The sequence below is a fragment of the Tasmannia lanceolata genome, unplaced genomic scaffold (assembly GCF_043159265.1).
Source record: "Tasmannia lanceolata isolate RefF3 unplaced genomic scaffold, GAP_Taslan_0.1 ptg000719l, whole genome shotgun sequence".
NCBI classification, from domain to species: domain Eukaryota; kingdom Viridiplantae; phylum Streptophyta; class Magnoliopsida; order Canellales; family Winteraceae; genus Tasmannia; species Tasmannia lanceolata.
This window is the reverse complement of record NW_027519389.1, coordinates 39-7,500: the sequence shown is the minus strand read 5'-3', so window position 1 is coordinate 7,500 and position 7,462 is coordinate 39.

Below are 7,462 nucleotides of genomic sequence, written 5' to 3'. Positions count from 1 at the left end.
ATGTTTCTGTAAAATGTCCAATATCCGTTTTACATCTTCTATGCGCAAATGTTCAATTCTCATAAGATCTTCTTGACTCTTACTCAAAAGGTCCAATAATGTATGTATATTGGACCTTTTGAGACAATTATAGGTTCTGGGAGGCAATTCTGATTGGTCAATAAAAATACATTCCAATGCAATTCCTTTTTTGTTTTTCTTTAGATTAGCCAATTTATCCTGAAAGGTAAAAAAAGGTACAGTACCCCTGTTTAGATTGTTTAGATTGTCCTCTAAATTTATGTCCTCTTCCTCCCCATGTAGAAAAGGAATAAATAAATCAATCAAATTACGGGAAGCTTCGTGAAGTGCTTCTTTAGGAGTTAAACTTCCATTCGTCCATATTTCTAGAAAAAGTATCTCTTGTTTCTCATTCCCATTCCCATAAGAATGAATACTATGATTCGCATTTCGAACAGGCATGGATACAGCCTCTATAGGATAACTTCCATCTTGATCGTTATTTGGGGTTTTCATACGATATCCGCGATCCCTCTCGATTTGTAATCCAATACACAAATCAATTGGTTCTGTCAGGCTAGCTATATGCTGTGTAGTATCAACCATTTTCACAGAAGGTGGCGAGATGATATCTTGAGCAGTTACGCATCTCGGACCCCTGACGAAAATAGATGCGTCGCAAGTTCCATACAGATTACTTCTCAATACAATTTCTTTCAAATTCATGAAAATTTCATGTACTGATTCTTCAATACCGACTATCGTAGAATATTCATGTGGTATCTTATCAGATTTTGCGCGTGTGATACATGTTCCTTCTATTTCTCCAAGTAAAGCCCTTCGCATAGCGATACCTATCATATCTGCTTGACCTTTCATAAGCGGGGACAGAATGAAACGTCCATAGGAAAGGCGCTTACTGTCTGTTCTTGATTCAACACACTTCCACTGTAGTGTCCGAGTGGATACTGCTACTTCCTCTCGAACCATACTAATATTATTGATCAGATCATTGAATCATTTATTTCTCTTGAAATCAGTTCAATTCTTATTTCTACACACGCCTTTTTTTAGGAGGTCTACATCCATTATGTGGCATAGGGGTTACGTCACGTACGAAACTTAATAGTATACCACTTCTGCGAATGGCTCGTAATGCTGCATCTCTTCCGAGACCAGGACCCTTTATCATGACTTCTGCTCGTTGCATACCCTGATCCACTACTGTACGAATAGCATTTCCTGCTGCGGTTTGAGCAGCAAATGGTGTCCCTCTTCTTGTGCCTCTGAATCCACAAGTACCAGCGGAGGACCAAGAAACCACCCGACCTCGCATATCCGTAACAGTTACAATGGTATTGTTGAAACTCGCTTGAACATGAATAACTCCTTTTGGTATTCTACGTCCATTCTTACGTGAACTAATACGCCCATTCCTACGCGAACCAATTCTTGGTATAGGTTTTGTCATATTTTAGCATCTCATAAATATGAGTCAGAGATATACGGATATATCCATTTCATGTCAAAACAGATCCTTTATTTGTACAACGGGTCCCTTACTTTAGAAAGGCCCTTTTTAGAAAGATTACCCTTGTCTCTGTTTATGTCTCGGATTGAAACAAATTACTATAATTCGTCCTCGCCTACGGATCAGTCGACATTTTTCGCAAATTTTACGAACAGAAGCCCTTATTTTCATATTTGTCATTCCTTAATTCCGAATCTACTCTTTTGAAGAAAATAAGTCTCTTGAAATTTTGAACCTCGAATTGTATCCCCATGGAAGAAATGTTTAAAAAGTCACCTAATCGTTCGAACCTTTGTTGCGAAGTCTATAAATTATACGTCCCTTGGTTGAATCATAACGACTTACTTCGATTTTGACTCTATCTCCTGGTAGTATCCGTATAAAACTACGTCGGATCCTCCCCGAAACATAACCTAGAATCAGATCTTCATTATCTAAACGAACCCGGAACATACCATTTGGAAGTGATTCAGTAATTAAACCTTCATGAATCAATTTTTGTTCTTTCATTTCAGGTAACCCCCTTGAAGTATCAACTAATGGAGGAGGAGTGATATTAGACAACCTGCCTTTTCTCTCTTTTTCACAAATCGAAAGTTACGGATCAAATTCGGATATTCAGAAGGATCACCATATATAACATAAAATTTCTCCTCCAATTCTTTTTAGTCGAGCTTCTCGATCTGTCATTATACCTCGAGAAGTAGAAAGAATTACAATACCTATTCCACCTAAAATCCTAGGAATTCGTTTATAGTTGGAATAGATTCGTAGACCGGGTCGGCTGATACACTTTAAAATATTTCTATATGTTCCTTTCTGATTCCTTCTATGTCGCAGGGTTAAAACCAAGAAATATTTCTTGTTTTCTCGATGTTTCCTAACATTTTCAATAAAACCTTCTCGTAGAAGTATTTTAATAATGTTTTCGGTTATATTAGTAGATGCTATTCGAGCTGTTCTTTTTTTATCCATGTCAGCATTTCTTATAGAAGTTATTATATCGGCAATAGTGTCCTTACTCATGACGAACTATAATTATTAGGGCTTCCCCATTTTGATATAATCAACATGTTCTGTTTTTTTTTTTTCTTGATTTTCATTTTCACTTTCAATTTTTTTTTTTATGAATTATTAAAGGTATATGCATAAGACACAATCTACTAATGGATTTGATCTACTTCAGATACCCTACTATATAATGGTCTCATCTACTAGTCTTTATAATACCTCAGGAGCTAATGAGACTATTTTAGTGAAATTCAACTGTCTCAATTCCCGAGCGATCGCGCCAAAAACTCGAGTTCCTTTTGGATTTCCTTCTTGATCAATGACAACCGCTGCATTGTCATCATATCGTATTATCATACCGTTGTCACGTTTGAGTTCTTTACATGTACGTACAATTACAGCTCTGATCACTTCTGATCTTTCGAGAGGCATATTGGGTACTGCTTCTTTGATTACAGCAACAATAACATCACCGATATGAGCATATCGGCGATTACTAGCTCCGATTATTCGAATACACATCAATTCTCGAGCCCCGCTGTTGTCCGCTACATTCAAATGGGTCTGAGGTTGAATCATATCATTTTTTTTTTTTTGAATCTCTTATTTCAATGCAAAGGGCGAAGGAAAAAAGAAAGAAATATTGTCTGTCCAGAAATAAATAAATCTGCAATTGTATTTTTCATCAAAAATACTCCTTTCTTTTGGTTTCACATCCCTATCCCACAATAACGAATTGAGTTCGTATAGGCATTTTGCACGCAGCTATTGAAATAGCTGCTCTGGCTACAGTTTCTGAGACTCCGCCCATTTCATAAAGTATTCGACCCGGTTTAACGACGGATACCCAATATTCGGGGGATCCCTTACCCGAACCCATACGTGTTTCTGTGGGTCTGACTGTAACGGGTTTGTCGGGAAATATACGTACCCAGATTTTTCCACCACGACGCGCATATCGTGTCATTGCTCGTCGCCCTGCTTCTATTTGTCTAGATGTGATCCAAGCGGGTTCAAGTGCCTGAAGAGCGTATCTACCGAAACAAATACGATTGCCTCGATAAGATATTCCCTTCATTCTTCCTCTATGTTGTTTACGGAATCTGGTTCTTTTGGGGTTATAGTTGATGGTTGTTTCTCAACCCCATCTCTACTGCAGAACCGGACATGAGAGTTTCGTCTCATCCAGCTCCTCGCGAATGAAACGATTCAATAATATTACAAATACACATGTATTTAATGAATAATACACTGAATCATGGGATTTCTTGATAGTTAATCCATCATGTAGGAATCTGTATATCTTGTATATACAGCAGCTAGACGTATCTTTCTATTTCGATTTATAATTTATAGGACGTATATTTCTATTTATGGATAATGAATGCCTTTCTTTTTATAACGAATCCTTCTTTTGGCCTTTACTGAATGGAATCGCCCAAAATTTTGCAATCCAATAAGGAAAGGTTCGCGGGCGAATATTGACTCTTTAAAATCTGCTTCATTCGTAGGGTCAACCCATGACCTTTCAGAATAAATAAAAGGGTTCTTGGTTGGTTTCGCCATCCCACCCAATGAATCATTAGGATTCGTTTTTAATAGAATCTTGTGCAGTCACAGGTTCCGTCGTTCCCATAGCTTCTCCATTAATGGTTAGGTCTGAACTCTACAGTGGAGCTCCCAATTTCATTTGTTCCCGAGTCAATCTCCTCAGTCTCTATTGACTCGAGGCTCTTTATTATTTTCATTTTTCCTATGAACCGGATTCATCTACTTATAAACGAATCCGTATTGATGCTTTATCACGCTGCCTTTTATGAGATGATTCATAGACCATACATATTGGAATCATATAGCATTGATTGATATTCTCCTCCTTTCTTTCTCTCACCCCTCCTTTTACCCATATCCCTCTATTTTCGCTTTACAAACCATAATCAGATTTTTTTTTCCTTTATGAAAAAAAAAAAACGATTTCAGTTGCTACAACTATATGATCAACACATCATATAGTGACTGCTTTCTTGGATCTCGATAATACGAAGCAATGAGCTGGTTATTAGTTCTCTAGTTATTAGTTATGGGCTGGTCCATTGTTTTTTTTTTTTTTGAATCCAACTCTAAAGAAAAAACCAACGAGTCACACACTAAGCATAGCAATTCTACCAAATGATCAATCGAATTTTTATTCAACCCTATATAATTATAATTAATAATTAGAAATAATTAATAATTCTAATTAGAATTGTTCATTTTTGATTGAAGGGAAAAAGAATGAATGAAAGAGTTTGTCATTTTTTGTTCTATCGCAGTATAGAATGGGAAGGAAAGACCCATTATTGCTCATCTACAAATATCCAAATTTTGATGCCTAATACCCCATAGATAGTTCGAACTGTATAGGAACAATGATCAATTTTAGCTCGAATGGTTTGTAGGGGAACCCTACCTTCTCTGATCCATTCGACACGTGCAATTTCTTTTCCGTCGATACGCCCTGCAATTTGCACTTGAATTCCTTTTGTATCAGCTTGTTCAGTTAATTCAATAGCTTTTTTCATTGCCTTTCGAAACGAAACTCTATTCTTTAATTGTAGAGCTATATATTCTGCAAGAATATTAGGTTGTCCATAAGGTTTTGCAACTCTTGTGATAGCAATGTTAAGTCTCCGGTTCACAGAACGAAACCCTTTTTGTACATTGATCCGTAATTCTTCGATTCCTCGCGTTCGACCCTCTATTAACAAATTTGGGAATCCAATATAGATTATGACCTGAATTAGGTCGATTTTTTTTTTAATCTCTATATGTGCAATTCCTTCTGAACCAGATCTCATATTTTTTTGTACATAATTCTTGATACAATCCCGTATTTTTTCATCTTCCTGGAGACCCCTGGAATAACTTTTGGGTTGTGCGAACCAAAGGGAACGATGACTTTGGTTTGCACCAAGTCGGAAACCAAGTGGATTTATTTTTTTTCCCATATCATATTTATCCCGATCTCTTTCTCTCTCTATATATATCTATTTATCTCTATTCCAATTCGGAAACCGAAGGAGGCAGAAGTTTATCTCTCTCTCTCTTTCTCTAGGTATCTCTCTATTATAGTATCCTTAAATACACCTTTATTCTCTAAAAGAAAATCTTGTTCAGTTTTCGTTTTAGATTGATCTTTCAAAACGATATTTATATGACAGGTGGGTCTTTTTATCGGATAACTACGTCCTCGAGCCCGAGGTTTTAACTTTTTAATGATAGTACCCCCATTGACTTCGGCTTGACTAATGACTAAATCAGCTTCGTTGAAACCCTTATTGTGACTAGCATTTGCTGCTGCAGAATAAACCAATTTTAAAATGGGATAAGATGCTCGATAAGGCATAAGTTCTAGTAGCATAAGTGTTTCCTCATAGGAACGCCCACGAATCTGATCAATGACTCTTCGTGCTTTGTGAGCAGACATACATATATGTTGAGCTAAAGCTTGTACTTCTGTACTAGAGCTCTTCTTCTTCCTATGCTTTTTCATGCTCCTCTTCCACCTTCTCCACTTTGACATAAGGGTTACCTCCCACCAATGAATGACGAGCACCTATTTCACTTTATTAACGACGAGATCCATTATTGTTTCTCGCGTGTCCCTGGAAAGTCAGAGTCGGTGCGAATTCTCCCAATTTGTGACCCACCATACGATCTATTATATAAATGGGTAAATGTTCTTTTCCATTATGAATAGCAATTGTATGGCCTATCATTGTGGGTATAATGGTAGATGCTCGGGACCAAGTTACTATTATCTCTTTCTCCTCCCTCATGTTGAGCTTCTCAATTTTTCCCAATAAATGATTAGCTACAAAAGGATTTTTTTTTAGTGAACGCGTCACAGCTGATTACTCCTTTTTTTTTTATTTACTTATGAAATAAAACTATGAAATAAAGTTGATTTACTTCAACTTAAGAAAATATTATTGTTGGTTAGTTCATGATCGAATATCATACTTTCGTTCTGTATCAATCTGAAATTAATGTACGTTCCTAAAAATAAAAATGACTTTATTGGTATTGTATGTCCATGTATCTCAGTATGAAAGAAAGTAAGAAAGACTCAATAAGAAACACTCAATACAATAATAATTAATTGTATGGTAGAAATTGTATCCTTTAAAGGAGATTGACTCCTTTAGCTTTAGAGAGAGAGGAGGGGCGGATGTAGCCAAGTGGATCAAGGCAGTGGATTGTGAATCCACCATGCGCGGGTTCAATTCCCGTCGTTCGCCCACCGATTACTTATCCTATTCGATTTTCAATATTCCTATTTACTTTACTATTTACGGCGACGAAGAATATAAATATCACTATATTTATTCCTTTTTCTACTTCTTCTTCCAAGCGCAGGATAGCCCCAAGGGGTTGTGGGTTTTTTTCTACCAATTGGGGCCCTCCCTTCACCACCCCCATGGGGATGGTCTACAGGGTTCATAGCTACTCCTCTTACTACAGGACGCTTACCTAGCCAACACTTAGATCCGGCTCTACCCAAATTTTTCTGGTTCACCCCAACATTACCCACTTGTCCGACTGTTGCTAAGCAGTTTTTGTATATCAAACGGACCTCCCCAGATGGTAATCTTAATGTGGCCGATTTACCCTCTTTTGCAATCAGTTTCGCTACAGCACCTGCTGCTCTAGCTAATTGTCCACCCTTTCCAAGTGTGATTTCTATGTTATGTATGGCCGTGCCTAAGGGCATATCGGTTGAAGTAGATTCTTCTTTTTGATCAATAAAAACCCCTTCCCAAACTGTACAAGCTTCTTCCAAAGCATACGGCTTTCTGGATGTATATGATGATATCTAGACAGATGGATCTTATATGAATCGTATGATGAAGTACCGCATGAGTGAATATATAGGAATCC